At 35.4% G+C, this 16,485-nt stretch overlaps 1 protein-coding gene across 2 annotated transcripts in view; it reads left to right on the forward strand.

Moving 5' to 3' along the window:
• Positions 1–16,485, forward strand: part of PCDH9 (protocadherin 9) — a 704,826-nt gene that overhangs the window by 591,482 nt on the left and 96,859 nt on the right. The window lies entirely within an intron of this gene.

Consider the following 16,485-nt stretch of genomic DNA (forward strand, 5'->3'; position numbering starts at 1 on the left):
ATTGAAGGATATTGCTTTAATTTCACATTCTGTTATTGCATTTGTCTAAATAAAATGTCTGGGGTTTGACAGTAGATGCTACAATCCGTCATGTGAAACACAGACTATTCAGCTATTTTTGGCAGTTTGGAGATTCCTTTTGGCAATTAATATACTGCATTGAGCATGATTTACATAAGAGAGTATTTACTAAGTGAGTCTTAGGTTGATCTAAGAAATGCAGTCCTCGTACATATAAGTTGTGTCACTGTTTTTGGGGGATTTCACATCCGTTGTGTTCATCTCCGGAAAAAAAAAAACAAAAACAAAGTCATACTTCTGGCAAGTCACAATTTATTCAGTGCAAATAGTCTTCGGATAATGTTCCAGAGTGAATCAAAGTTTTACTATGTTTTTGTGTTAATGCAGTTTTATTGCGTTCAGCTGGCTTTTCAATTCAGAGGAGGTAAGTATTAACTCACTTGTGTTTTACCTCCTGTTCGGCAGCAGGGTGGAAAGAAACAAAGTGAAATGGTAGCCAAACCACTGAAATGAAAAGTATGTTTTCCACTGAAATTTATAAACAAATAAATTAGTCTATCTAAAATGAATAATCTTATTTTTATGCTTACATTTCTCCTTTAGAGGCATGAAAATAGGGAAATAAATATATAATGCTCTCTTTGTGTGATATTATAGCTTAATTATCTTATTGCTGCTTAGTAATGCCATGGATAATATTTTGAATGAATTACCATTAAACCTGTTTTGGTTTCCATGTAGTAATCTACAGAAAGAGAAATGGTAATGTTGCAAGCACTAGTTAAAACCTTATTATGTGCCTGCAATATCAGTTTTTTGTAAAGTCTCATTGGAATGGCAGGAAGATGTCAGAGCTGAAGGGCTCATTCTGTACTATCTGCTCATAGCCAGGACTGGAGAAAAGAGACTCTCCTTGGTCTCAGTACTTCTTAAAAAAAAATATAATTCCATTAGAATGGTGGATATTCTGTAATTCCTGCATTTTCCTCCATGCCCTATAGAGACATGGCACAACAGTCTTAAGAAGCCAAACATCACAAACTGGTAGGAAATGTGTTAGAAAATATATACTGTAACAGTTGTACTAAATTAAGAGAAAATGGAAAAGGTTCAAGAAGTTTATACTGAGTACTCCGTTGTCTCTGAACAAAATTGTATTTTAAAATAGGTAAATGCTGTAAAAGTGTATTTTCAGCTTCCTGTGTCTAGCAGATGAGCAGAAATTAATTTTTGCTATAAACATGCAAGCTTCTGAATCCTTCACTGAATTTCACCTGGTGCAAATTAATACTATCAAAGTATTTTCATGCTTCCATAGCTGTGAAACTAAACAGAACTCTTTTACAATGTTAGTCAATGCAAATCCAAATTGTCAATATTCTGTAAGTAGAAGGAAAAAGATAATATTGGTCTCCATATATATGAGTTAATCCATGTGTAAGAAGGTATTGCAAAGGCATCTGATTTTCTAACTCAAGTCTGTGTTCTCTTTCAGTAAATCCATTGCTTCACCGATCTATAAAATAATCAGAAATTTCAGAATGACCAATTTCTTTTCATATGCCTGACTATTTAAATTGGGATTGTAACTTCTTTTTCAAGCAGTTTGTGAACACTTTAATTTTCCCTACCAGTCATTGTTTCCTCTTGATCCTGCAGTCCTTACTGAAGAAAACTCCCATTCTCACTAAAATAAGGGGTAAAGAGCCCTCTGTCCTTGCTAACAACTTTATTCAGTGAAAAAAAAAATTGTTGCACAATTCCAAAACTCTGAACTATGGCTAAGAAATCTTGAATTCTCTTAATAAACCTGGCACTGACTATTATATGACTTAAAACAATTCATTTAACCTCTGTTTCCATCTGTCTTTCCATTCTTTGACTGTTTTGTGTATGTAGGTAGGATTAGCCATTGGCTTGTCTCCTTAAAAGTTTGCAAAAAAACCCCAAACTTGAATAGCTGATCTCAGTCAAGCACTCTGGAGAGATACTATCATACAAAGAAATAATAAATCAAATCTACAGGAAGCTTGCCAAATGACAATCGTTTATGTTTATGGGTGTGATAAAATTAGACTTGCAGTCCACTTAGAGAAATCTTCATCAAAACAACAGACTTTTGCCTGTCAGCTAATTATCTTTAATTTCTGGTCAATATTTATTTATTTATTTATTTTGCTTAAGGTATATAGTTTTTTATTGACTCACTCCCACCTGCAGTTACACAGAGTTTGAGTAAAAGTTGCTTAACACTGCACTTAACTATCCTTCCAGCAGTGCATGGCCTTTAAGACCTGTGTTTACTGATGGCATAGTAAGCAAATGCTGTGAAGGTTAAGCAGAGAAGTTAAACAAAAAAAAGTAATCCTCCTCCATGTTCTTCCAAGGGCACTGCCAGCAGATTACCAGGGCGGGAGGATGGGAGTCTGACATTCAGTGGGTTAGTGTTCTCTGGTTCAGTCAAACTTCCCCTCTTCACAAGTATGCCTATGCTCTTTATTGGCATTTTGCATATGGTAGTTACTTTTATCTAACAAACAATGCTTATGGTTTGTTTTCTTTATGGAGTACAACTATTGATCGAGATATGTCTTAAGGCATATAGCATATATACTTCTGATGCTAATCAGAGGGGAAACAAAATTACTATTACATAAATTTATGATCTTGAAATAGAGATCATAGGATTCACAAGCCAGATGACCCATGCAGTATTCATTCTTTCATTCCTCCCCTTTTTTTTTTAGCAGAATAAAGCACTTCTTCACTAGTAATGTCATGGTATGATGGTTCAGCTACAGGACCTCTTAATCTAGTACAATAGGACAGAGCATATTGGAAGGAAAATTAACACCTTTTGTTTATAGTTTGTCCTTAACTTGTTAAAATACTTAGATCTTAAATTGTTTTTGTAAAAACAATAAAGAACTCTGTGTAAAAGACAGAAGAGGAGGAATTACAAAGGAAGAAATGTATGTTATCTATTTCATTACTAGTATTTGTGGTGAATATTTGATGGAAGGTACCTGCTACCTGGAGAATGCTTATATAAAGTGCCTGCATAAAAAAAAAAAACAACTTATTAGCATACTTAGTCCTTATTAGTATACTTAGTTTTGCTAAGAACTGCATTGCAAAACAGTAGGACCTTCAGCTAAAGTTATTTGTAATAGCCAACAGAGACAGAATACTTTATCTGTTTCTAGGAAATTAATAAACAAGCTGTTGTTAACCAAGGAAAAGGAAATTATTTCAAGAACTAGGGAAATTGTAGCACTCTGCTAGTGAATCCCAAACGAATAAATCCAAATGCATTAGTAAAAGCTCTTCATTTTTAAGTCAGCTGTAGCAGCATATGAAAACTCATTAACAGAGACGAAGTAAAAAGGGGACCGAATACCTTAAAAGTTGTTTTTTTCTAAATACTTTTTTCTTGCAAATGATTATTTAAAAAGGCTTGCAGTGATGCATTTTGAATCTCTTTTCCTAGCACTAATTACTTGCATCTTTAATTACTACTCAAGTCAACCCTTAGAGATAAAATTTAGAACACTTTTAGAAAAATATAACTTTCAAATGTTTACATTCATTTTAAAATATTATTAAAGTATTTTTTTTTTTAAAGAAAAGGGTCATAGTATTAACTTTGTGGTGAATCTCTGTGTAAGTGGTAATTAAGATACCACATAAGTGATATGGAAAAATCTTCATTTTCACATCTATTAGAATGAATTTGTTCTGACTATATAATATTACTGAGTCTCATTTTGGAGTAGGTGTTTATCTTTCTTTAAGGAAAGCCCACAGAAGTGAACTGTGAGAGAAGAGGATATAGAGAATAAATTCATCTTTTTTTTTTTTTAAATTAAAATTATCTTGCCCTTGATTCAAACAATTACCATAGTGTTATTCAATAAACCTTTCCTCACTGGCAGTACTATTAAATTTAACAGAGTTTTCAGCTAGACAACACATATTTCTGTAATACTATTTTGTATCATCACCATATCATCTCATGCAAGAGTGGGTAATGGAAATTAATATTGTAGTGATATCCTGTGACACTAATTGGACTAGCTTACTTCACTATTATTGAGGAAAGAGGATTGTCTAAAATTTGTTTAAAGGATTTGCAGGAGAAACAAATACAATGCATAGTCTATGCATTTGTCTGAGCTACTAATAATTTACTTGGCTTTGCATAACATTATTAAAATACCTGAGTATATGGTGCATAAAATTGCATTTTGTATAGAATAGAAGAGAAACAAAAAAAAAGCGCCAAAGGAGTAATGAGAAAGGCTTAAAAGTGGAGGTGTAGGAAGATGAGTGGATGATACCACATGAGGAAAAAAATTCACATCAGCTTGAGTGACACTCACTTAACAGTAGCTTTTCTCATTGTAATTGCTGTCTTGAAAAATGCTTGCCAATTTACAGAATATTTACTAGTTATATTTAAATCTGTCTTTTCCATTTATCGTAGTCAAGAGTTAAATAATCTTCCCTGGACACAACTAAAGGGATCACCTAATAAGATACTAAATAGACCATTTTATTTGCTACTAAGTTTATCGTCAGCTAAATTATGCCTGCAAATAATGCAGATGGATTATCGTTTATGTAAAGTAAACATGTCCCCAGCCAGTGATATCCATATGGTCATTGAAGTAGGCTTCTGGGACCTGAAATGGCACTTAAGGTAATATACCTCTTTTAAATATATATCTACCTACTGTGTATTTGAGTTTAGTCTCGTGCTGTTAATAGGATCTTTTATTCTATTATTGTCTTTGCAGAAAAAAAACCCAACAAACTATTACCCATTTGCTACAAGACAGCTGCTGGGCATACTTGTATGTATAATGGCATATAGTATTAGTTTTCTCATGAGGTGTGAGGGAAAGAGCTCTGTGCTTTTTTTACCGAGAGACCTTTTCTCAAGTTAGAGGAGCTACTTCATTCCTCATTGAGATTATAGCAATGTTAATGGTGAGTGAGATATCCCTCACCTCCCATCCTCCCAAATAAGTGGCAGGATTTTGAATTTGGTTCCTTTCTGCAAATATTTGGAAGAAAGGCTATAGGCTGGGTCTCAGAACCCCAGATGCTCACAGGAGCCAAATTATGTCTATTTCCAAGTTGCAAAATTTTTTGTTTTGGTTATTGGGTTGCTTCCCCTCCCTCCCTCCATCCCAATTTTGTGTACTTTTAATGACTTTGTGACTCTGCTGTCATTTTTCTATAGTAACTGAGCTTTGTAAAAGCTAGGCTTTTGTTACAGTCTGAGTTTATATGTCAACTAAAGAGAATGAGAGGTTGTGCATGTATCCACTCCAGTGCACAGCCCCTAGGAAACTGGCAGAGAAGTAAAGATATGAGAACTTGGAGTAAATGAAAAATCAGAGAAACAGATTAACTTCCTGTGACTGCTAAGCCTCAGGGAACGAGGTCACAAAGAGACAGAGCTATTATAATTGAAGTAATGGTGTTACATGCTGTAAACATAGACCAATGGGACCGTAAAAATGGCTGTCCTTTGCAAATACCACCCCCCCATACTGCAATTGTGAGGAGGTTAGATGTAGACTTTCCTTTTGATATGATCATATGAATATATGTATGGTGTGATTTGAGTTGATCAAATTTAGCACAACAGATGATTCATAGTTCATAGTTCATAGTTCTTGCATTCTGGAGTTTTAATGTGTGAAGCAGAAAGCTACTACTTTCTAAATGATAAGTATACTAGCCTAGCAAGGGCTAAGTGCACCACTATTGTATGCATTTCTGTAGTAGCTGGAAACATCTGCTTTGTGTGTGTCTTGGAATGAGAACGCCACGAGCTGGTCTTGCAGTGTCAGTGCTCAGACTCTCACATTGTATAGAGCTAAAAGACTATGTTGTGGCAGGAAGGATGACAGACACACAAAAAAAAAAAAAAACAAAACAAAAACCACATGTGCATTATCTTTTGAACCTACTGATTTCCTGTCAGTGAACTCACAGCTTATGGATTTGGAACTGCTTTTAGAATGAGTTCGCATGCTTATCAGAGTTGACAAAGTGACAAGGGAATGAAAAATAATTCCCTGCTGTTTCCTTGATTTGCTTTCCTATCCCTTGCATTAAGATTTCATGGGATCAACGTGGAAATAGGGCTTTCTTTGAGACTTCAAACAAATCAACAAGCCATTGAAAGAATGAAAAATAATGCTTTCAGTAAAGTACTGGATTTCTTTTAAAGAAATAATTAACTAGTTACTTTACTTTTCATACAGTTATTTTTAACATTATTTATGCTCAGTAATTCTGCAGAAAATATATTCCTAACTTGCTAATCTATCAAGCATATGTTATTGAATGATTGACTATTACTTGTTGCAAATATGTTTGACTGTTAGATGAATCTTTTAAGTTACTCACATCACCATGTGCTGAGCATCTGGGTTGGGCAGATTAACTTCTTCTAATTATTCCTCAAATCTTTTCCCTTCTGGGCCAAATTTTATAATTCAGTATAACCATTTCTTAATTTAGCTTAATCACTGGATATAGGAACCTTATATATGTTATTGACAAAGCCTTAAGAGAGCACATTTAAGAAAAGCATATTATCTGTGTTTACAGATTGAGTTTTGTTTTCTGAGGAGCAAAGGATTAGCTGGGAATATAAAGTATTTTGAAGTACTGATCCTAAGAATAGATTTCTAATGATTGTATAGCTATAGTTGAGTGTGGGTATTTTTACTCCGGTAAAGTAAAAGCAGGATGCACTGTACCATTTTCATTTTGCAAACTTTAGGTAAGTAGTGAATCAAGCTCTTCTTACCACATAAAAAAATGTCTTGTCCGTTCCTGAGATTAGTGTTAAGTGAAAGTCATATAATCTATTTTGGACAGCGACCTTGAAATGAAAGAATTGTCCTCTGAAAATACCCCACTGGGTACAGAGTGAGTCTAAGGCACTAGTGAGTAGTAGATATGAAGACTTTAGGTGAATAAAGCCAAGGAAGATGCATCTCAGTTTTGTTTTTCTCACATAAAAAGTCACAGCAACCGTGGTATAAACAAACAATCTTGCCTCTATGATATGCTAATAGCTCACAAACATCAAATTTTACACACTTGGCTGATGAGTACTAACTCATTATGCCAATTTTTTTTTTTAGTTGTATCTTGATTTTTCTCTTCTCTTTCCTTCTTTTCCCTTCAGTTCTTTCCCTTCTTTAAAAAAAAAAAAAAGTTGCTGAGCCTCTCACCCCTGCCTGATATTTTCCCTATTTAAAAATCAAAACCAAAACCAAAACAAAATCATTAGCCATAAGCTGCCTCTGCAGTGAACTTAGTGGTGTCCATGTATCAATAAGGTCCCTTAGGGATCTCAGGTATGGGTGCATTTCTGACTTTCAAATCAGGTTCAGGTGTGAAACAGATACTGAAATGCTCAGATTAGGTAAAGTAGCCTCTGGGGTAGCCCCTGGGTCTGAGCAATAGCAGAACTTGAGGCAACTATAAGCTTTCCTGGCAATACCTGTCAGTACCTGGATATTAATCAGATTTGTATGCTCTTCCTGCTTAAGATACATTCTGTTTCCACTGGACTTTGTGCACTATTTGTTTAGTCTATCTTTGCCTAAATTTTCCATCTTTGAAATATGAATTTTAATACTTCATTACTAACAAAGATATTGCAATGCTAAAATTATTAAGTACTCTAAAGCAATCTGTGTCTATGGTGATAGAGGTCAGCTACTTATTAGCATGTGGTATTTGTTTAAAAGAAACCATTTATATTTTACTCTGATATATCTATCTTAGCTGCATGGAAGGAATAGAAAACTCTGCATGTGACCCTCGGAGCTTTCTCTGAGTGACATAACTGAAGGATACTTATGTGAGGGCTGGAATTTTTTTTGCAGAAACAATTACAAATACAACATTTTCATTGATTCAGTATCTTTTCAGTAATAAAAACATTACCTACTGAGTTTTTGGGAAGAGTGAAGGCCAGTTCTTCATTAACTACTTTGCAATTTATGCTGTTATTTTGCAAAAGTAATGTTCTTGTTCATATTTGTAAGCTAGTGGTTTTGTGAAAGACAGGAACCATAAAATATGCACAAATACTTTTGCACTGATCTTGTCTGCTGAGCATAGGAACATGTGTTCCTATGAGCTTATATTTAGAATATAAAGAGCCAGCCTTCAGGAGGTCTTAAAAAGATAAATTATATTCAGTATTAGCATGCAGAAGTGAGATATAATTATATATATATATAACACTGTATTACTGAGAACAAAAAAGTACAAACCACAGCATGCTGGAGATGATGTTTGTTAAAGAAAGTGAGCGAGTGGAAATGATAAGGAAAGAAGGTGTACCTGGCTAGGACAGAGTTAATTTTTAATTATACTGATTCATATGGTGCTGTATTTTAGATTTGTGACCAAAACAATACTGATAAGACTTGTATGTTCTAGCTTTGCTAGTATCAAGGCCTTCTCTGTTTCTCCCTGTGATCCCTTAGTGTAAAGACTGGAGATTGCACAATAGGTTAGGGGCTGACACAACCGTGCAGATGACCTGAACTAACCAGAGATACTCCATACCATATAACATCATGTTTAGCAGTAAAAGGGAAAAATAAGAGGTTTTAGGAAGGTTAGCCATCTTTTGCTCAGGAACTTGCTGGGCATATGTCTACACTTGGGAAGTAGTGCCTTTGCATCGCTTGTTTTATTCTGTTTTTTTTGGTCTCTTTTCTTCCACTTCTTCACTTTTTTTTTTTTTTTTAAATCTACATACCCAAATTTTCTTGCTTTTATTCTTCACTGGGGAGAAAGTGAGCAAGTGTATGGTGCTTAGCTACCCACCAGGGTTTACCAACAACAGAAGGGAATCAGAAAGGGAAGGAAAAAAAAATCATACTAATTTCTGATGCTTATTATGCTAGGGTATATGGATTTTTCACTTGTAGCATATTAATTACATTGTGAGTGAAAAAAAAATTAAAGGGCAGTGAATTATAGTAATTGTTAGCAGGTACTTCAAAAATTACAATGACAACAAAGAAAAAAGTGTCTGGTTTTTGAGAAAGCATAGCTTTGTACTCTGAGTTATAGAGAACTATATTAATCTTGAAACTGTAATGGTTCCATTGTGTGAAGGATTGAATTATGAAACTGTTATTTACAATCCTTACTATTTTCAGGTTCCTCTGCCCGCTTAATAACACCAAAAAAAAACCAGTTATCTTTTTTTTTTTTTTTTTAAATTATTGAGCTTTGTGGCCATCCATGTAGTTACTCTTAGAAAAGGAAATCATATTCCTATTCAAATACCTACTGTCTCTTTTTATGTGTAAAATAAACTTAAGAGGTTTCACTGAGAGGAACAGATGTCCTTGCAGTTTATCCCTAATACAAAAACACACGTTTCTTTCTGAACTGCATTAAAGAGATTGTCTTCACAATCTTTGTGTTAGGCTTCACACTCTTTATATATTTATATTTCTTTATATTAGGCTTCTGTCCACTGACAGGAAGCTGGATAGATGATAGAGACTGAAAATATGTTTGTACGACAGACTGAACAACAAGTGTGACCTTCAGTGGCAGCCTGCAAGACAAGATTTTTAAAGTATTTTCCTTTAAACAGTGTTACCTTACTGTACTTCTAGATGAAATCTCTTAGCTTATTTGCAATGGACAACTATTTTAAAACACAATCACATAGGAACTAATCCTTTCTAATTCATTGCTACCTTCACAAATAGCCCTTACTATGCATCTATCTGCTAGTTCCTTAAATAACACTATCCTTTTTTTTTTTTTTCATAGCCCTATTTCCAAACATTTATTTCCCTTTGGCTACCATATTGCATTGGATACTTAAGTCTTGGTCAAGTTTATCTTTCTTCGGTCCCATTTGTAGCTCTTTATCCAATTTCTTTGAAGTGCCCTTATCAGAACTAAATATGAATTTGTCTATATTGCTGAGAGCCAGCATGTCTAAATTTTCTTTTTAAATTTAATTTTAAGACTTTAAAACTGTCTGTATAACTCTTTCCCCTTAACCCAGGGACAGACTTGACTAGGATTTTTTTGTTGCAGTATTACTTCTGGTAGATGTAGTAAATAGTAAAAGCCTTCATGGCTCTGCCTTCAGAGTACTTCATCAGAGCAAGCTATACTCACAGGAAGCAGAACCTTAATGGCTGGAAAGGACCATTGGAGGTCCTCTGTCTAACCCCTGCTGAAGAGAGGGTCAGTTAGAGAGAGTTGCTCTGGAACATGTCCAGTTGCATTTTCAATGTTTGTATGTCCCTGTGGATGTACAGTTCCTCTGAGTAATATCTTCCAGTGTTTGCTCTCTCTCATGGTAAAAAAAAAAAATCCACATCCACTCAGACTCTCCCATCCTCCAACTTGTCTACGTTGCCTCCAGACCAGTTACCGTATACCTCCAAGAAGACTAGCTTCATCTTCTCTGTGCCCTCCCACAAGTTATATGAAGACAGCAATGAGGTCTCCTTCTCCTCTTCAGGCTAGAAAGACCTTGCAGCCTCTCACAGCCTGTCCTTGCACACTGCGTGCTCCATCCTCCTCTCTGGTTTGATGACCTTTGTGGGACCTACTCAGTGTCTTTCTTGTGCTGGGGAGCCCAAAACCAGACACAGCACTGGAGATGTAGTCTCACAACTGCCAACCAGAGAAGGATTGCTTTCCTGGACCAGCTCACTACAGTTCTGCTAATGCATCCCAGGTTGCAGTCATCTGTCTTTGCTACAAAGGTGTGCTTGCTGACGCATGTTCAATTTGTCCACCAGAACCTTCAGATACTTTTTCTGTCAAGCTGCTTTCTATCCAGCCAGCCCCTAGTTTATACTATTGCATGGGGTTTTTCTTTCCTAGGTGCAGGATTTTACACTTTGTTGAACGTCATGATGTTGCTGTCAGACCATTCCTCACACCTGTCCAGGTCCCTCTGAATAGCAGCCCTGCCCTCAAGCATATCATCTGTTCCTCCCAATTTTGTATCATCTGCCAATATGCTGAGAGTGTCCTCTCTCCTGTCCTCCAGCTTGTTAATAAAGTCATGGAACAGTATTTGCCCCAGTAATATTGCCAGTTGGCTTTTTTACTACTGATCACCACTCCTTAAGAACAACAGTCCAGTCAATTTTTCCTCCCACTTTATTGTCAGTTTATCCAGTCCATAGCTCGTTAATTTGGCTATAAGAACACAATCAGAGACTGTGTCAGATGCCTTGCTAAAGTCCAAGTATGCATATCCAGCATTCTCCTCTCACACACACAGACAGTTCTCTCATCATAGAAGGCAGTCAGGTTGCTCAGGCACAATTTGCCTGTAAGGGAAACTCAGTGATTAGTATGTTTCCTGCTATGATTCAAACAACTGGTGTGAGGCTGGCTTTGTTGTAGGCTAAATTGTGGAAGGGAGTGTTCTTCTGCACAAAGAGCAGAGGGGTGAAAGAGGTCTTTGTTTCCACATGTTTTGCATGTGAACATTGTGACACACAAGGATCACTTGTCAAGTCTCAGTCCATGTTAGGTATGGTAGAGGCTACATTAATTTGAGTCTGCTGTCCCCACTCAAGGATCTTCAGTAGACATTACCCAGCCCTGTGAAAGACTGGTGCTCCTACTCTAAACCAGATGATGAACTTAGCCTTTTTTTTTTTTTTTTTTTTGCCCTCCAGTTCCCCTCCAGTCATGTCAGATTTATCACACCTAACTTTACTCAGATTACCTCTTTCATTGCTGAGAAGAAGCAGGCTATTCTAGGATACTATTCAACCAATTTATTACAAAGAGCTACCTGGTAGCAAAATCAGATCATACTCTAAAAATACTAGTTCTTTTTACTGAGTATAAGGAACTCTGTCTTAGATGTAGATTTAGTCAGATAAATCTCACATAGAAACATTTATTTTTAATTTCTCCAGGATATTTCTATTACAATTCAGTTTTTTTGTAAGTGGATAGGAAAAAATATAAATCTAGATTTTTCTCACTTCTAAAATATTCCAATCCAGAGGTCCTTGAAGATTTTTGTATAGCTTATGGTACACTGTGTCTCACACTAATATGATTGAGTTTCCTTCTGGTGCCATTTGCTGTGTTCTATTTGCAACATCTGAACAATCTGTTTCCTTTTGCTGCTGCTAGCCATTGTTTAGGTATTTGGAAACATCAGTTCTTTAAGGGATCCAATCTTGCCTGAGTCAAAAATAATGGAATTTTACTATTGCCTTTGATAAATGCAGGATCAGGTCTTTAGTCTTCTTACTCTAATGTGATTCTAATTATGTTGCACTTTTGTCCTTCTGTGCTTTCCTTTGCAACATTAAACTTAATTTGCTAATTACCCAACAATTGCAAATTACAAGGTAAATCTGGAACTCATTTTATTTCCTTTGCTGCTTGCTCTGTGTCCTTCTTAAACAAATGGAGTGATAAGCATATGACTATTTTTTGCTAAACTTATTAAAGTCTAGTGTACAGCAGTTCCCCTTACAGTCTTGTCAGTTTACCTTGGCAAATTACTTTAGCTTTGCCCTGAATCAGAAAGATATTTAGGGTTACAAATAGGTAATAGGTATTCCTGTTAGGAATAATACTGAATTTAATGAAACTGCTCATGATGAAGGTTAGGGTTGTCTGTAATTACTATTTCGTAGTAGGAGCTGCTTTCAGAATAATCTTTTACAAGGATAAAGCATTTATGGAATACTGTGTAAATACTGGAATAGTCATTTGCCTAATGCAAAAATGACACATCTAAAAAAAAAATGTTTTGCTTAATGAAAGTGATTTCAATGCCTAATTCCATCCTTTACATGTATTTCTTGAGATATTGCTGAGCAGCACATTTCAACTGAGGAGGGGACTATTGTCAATCTGAGATTAGTTACAAAGAGTACCTTTTGAAATATTATTCAAAGTCATACATTGAAAAAAACAACCAAAGAAACTGTTTTCTGCAAGAAATTGAAATATCTTTATAGGTTTTCTCTCCATCTGCACTATTCATGGTGTTCTTGATATTGTCAACAAAAATATCAGTTGTAATGCAGATAGCTGTCCAACAGGAAGTGAACTGAGACGGTAGAATCAATTTTCATATGGAGTTGAATAGCTGTCAGTCAGTAATGATGTTTCATTTGGACATATTAATGAACTAGATCACGTACAAACTAATGGTCTGTCAGAAGTTGAAAGGTCATAGTCCTTTTACCAGTCTTCATACCCTTTAAACCTCAAATACTTTATTTAATTTTCCTTCTGTTTTTTTTCTCTCAAATTATTATTTTTTTTTAGTATTCCTTTTAACTGTATGGTAAGCCTTGTCCTAAAGCCTTATTTTTTTCACATTATAATTTTTTATTGCATGTTTATATTGTATCGGGCATATTTAAGTCCTCAGATTTGACTGGATCTCTGGGGGATTAATTTAATAAAAATAAAAGTAAATAATTACTTCATCTCCAGGCAAAAATTAGACCTGAAAAATGGAAGTAGCAATGGTTGCTTCTCCACAGCCATCAGAATGATTCCTTAACTGCTCATAGCCTCTGGATGCAGCATCCTGGAGGTTCAGATCTCAGATCACATTTGGAAGTTTTCCACATTCAGATTCTTGTCTCTGCAGCAGAAGTTCCCCTGTGCTCCAAGAATCCTTACTGTAACTGCAATGCTGAAGAGCATGACTTAAACCGAGGATTCTGGGCTGCTTCTTCCAAGAATAGAAAGCAGTGAGGATCTGGCAGCCCTACAGCCATGAGTCTGGGACTCAAGGAATCCTGCTGTGGGGCCTTCTACCTGCTGACATCTGCCTGCAGCCCCACAGCTCAAACCTCTCCCTGTCACCTGGTATCCCCTGGCTGCAGACCATATTCATGACATGCACTCACTGATCATTTATACTCTATGAACTAAAGTAATGTTTACATTTCTGGTAGTATTTTTAGGAAGCTGATTTCTGGCTATATTCTGGCCTGCTCCATTACCTCTGGCATGAATTTTAGTAGTCTTAAACTTTATATAATATCAAACTTGAAAAATTTTAGCTTTGTAATATTTCAATGTCTGTCTTCCGTCCTTTCACGGCAACTCCTACAGTCATTACTAGAAGGAAAATTTTCATTATCATTCCCTTTTGTCATTTCCTGTTACTGACTACATGCTTTACTGAAAAGGTCATAGTTTCAAAGATGAGTCTCTGATTTTGGATATGTACCACCATAGCTGTTCATGTAACAAAAATGGTTATGTTGGATGTGTACACAAGGCCTATAGGCTGAAAATTCAAGTTTGAGCCAAAGTCAGCCAACTTTATCATTCTAGACTCTCATTATATTCATTTGTTCTCTCCATTCAGCCTTATCTCATCTCTTTCTCATCTGCAAAATAAATTCCCTATAATGACCTCCTGGTTATTCCCTTTGTCTTCCCCTTTCTCTCACTCTTAAGTCTATCTAGATCTTCCAGGAACACTTACGGTAAATGTGCCACCATCCTTTGAATTAAGCTGTGCTTTGGTAAATGTAGGCATATATAGTAATTTTCAGCTGCCTTCTTTTCAAACTTAATTCATATTCTAAACATGGATCAATCAACTCTTGAGTTCGCCACTAAAATAAGGATTAAGTATTCATTTGGCACGCTTATCATATGCTGGCTACTGCTATGCCAGAGGAACCAGCTGGACTGCGGAATAAAAATCTCATACTGGATTTTCCCAAGGACTTTTTCTTTAAAGAAACAAAAAGAAATAATCAGAAAAAAAAATAATAATAACCATAAAAAAGTTTACAAGCATAAGTGAGAAATGTGTTTGTCCTTGCTGCTGGAATCACCTATCCTCACATTTAAACCTACAATTTTTTGAAGATGTATGATTTGTTCTGGCATGAAATTCCTAAGACCTGCAGCAGTTTGAGTTGCTCCCATTAGCACATAAAACACTGACTAAAAGTCTCAGTGTTTTACAGCAGGTACATCTTAACTGCAGTTCATTGTATTTCGTTCCTTTTATAAAAATCCTCTAATTAAAAACACTCTTATCGGAAAAAAAAAATCCAACCAAACAAACAAAAAAGCCACCCGAAAAGCCCCAGCTATTAGAAGAGGGCATTGCAATTCCTTTCCTTGTGGAAGATTTCCAGTAGTTACAACTGTCTTTTTTTTTGTATGCCTCTGAGCTACAGTATGTAAAAGTCAGTCCTGCTAAGATATAATTAAAAGTGTAGGATAATTCTAATGCTGTTTTTACAACTGATGAAATCTGCTTCAGCTCTGTCTGCACCTGATTACCGTGGAAACCACTGCTGACCAATAGAGTAATTCTGATCAAGAGGAATGATTATTAATCTTCTCAGTCAAGGGTGGATAGAGATTTGGACAGCTTATGTTAAAGTTCCTGGTACAAGCTGAAAGGTTCAGTAATGGTAAATATTAATTCTTAGTGTGTTAGAGAGCAAGAGTGTTTTGTTATGAAAGAAGTACAACTAGCTGTCCAAAAAATCAGATATTAGAAGATTGCAATATCAGCTGTGCACCTTTCAGGAAATGGACATAGATAAAGGTAGTTTTCTGGATGGTAAGGAGGTACAAGAAAAGCTGTCATGAGAAAATTAACTGTTCGTTTCAAGGATAGTCAAATGCTAGTTTAAAACTTAGTGCTGGAAGGAAAAAGTAGTAAGAATGTTGTACACAGGTTAGCATTTAGACAGGCAAATAGTTTTGGTTTTTTATTTTTTTTGCTGAAATACACTAAAAAATGCTTCTGTTTTAAATTTAGTTTAAAATATGTTTGATATATAAAGATAATAGCCACAGTTTGTAGTAAACATTGATATTTAAATATTTTACAAATGTTTGAGAGGAGGTCATGGAAGCCTGTATCAAACTTCTGCTATTTGAACAAACAACATTTCTTGTTTATAGTGAGACTGTCAAGGCAGAAGAGAGGCCATCATTTTCCAGGAGTTCCCTGTCTCTTGCAACAGGTGCATATTGAGCAGCATTTGGTGTTTCGAGTCTTGAGAAGTTTTTCAGTTTGCAACTTGATAACAACCAGCAATGCCATGAAAAATGTAATACTTGTACATTAAAGCTGTACAAGTCCAATTTCCCTATGGTTCATATGCCAGAAAGGCTAAAAAGAAAGGATCCAAAAAGTCAGCAAACATCACAAAGCAGGAGAGATTGGAACAATGTATGAGGAATCTATATGGAAAATAATTGTAATTTTTTTTTTTGCTTTATGTAAAACAAAAGTGTATCTTTTACATTTTTATCATTAAATAACTTACTTTACTTATTTCTTCTCTCCTTTAATGAAAGAATGACATTTAGGCATTTAGTTCCTGGAGAACTCAGTTACAATGAAATATATAGATATTTAGCAATTAGTTGTCTCAGTCAAGTTATTCT

This window comes from Chlamydotis macqueenii, chromosome 1, assembly GCF_036417535.1.
Source record: "Chlamydotis macqueenii isolate bChlMac1 chromosome 1, bChlMac1.mat, whole genome shotgun sequence".
In the NCBI taxonomy this organism is placed as follows: domain Eukaryota; kingdom Metazoa; phylum Chordata; class Aves; order Otidiformes; family Otididae; genus Chlamydotis; species Chlamydotis macqueenii.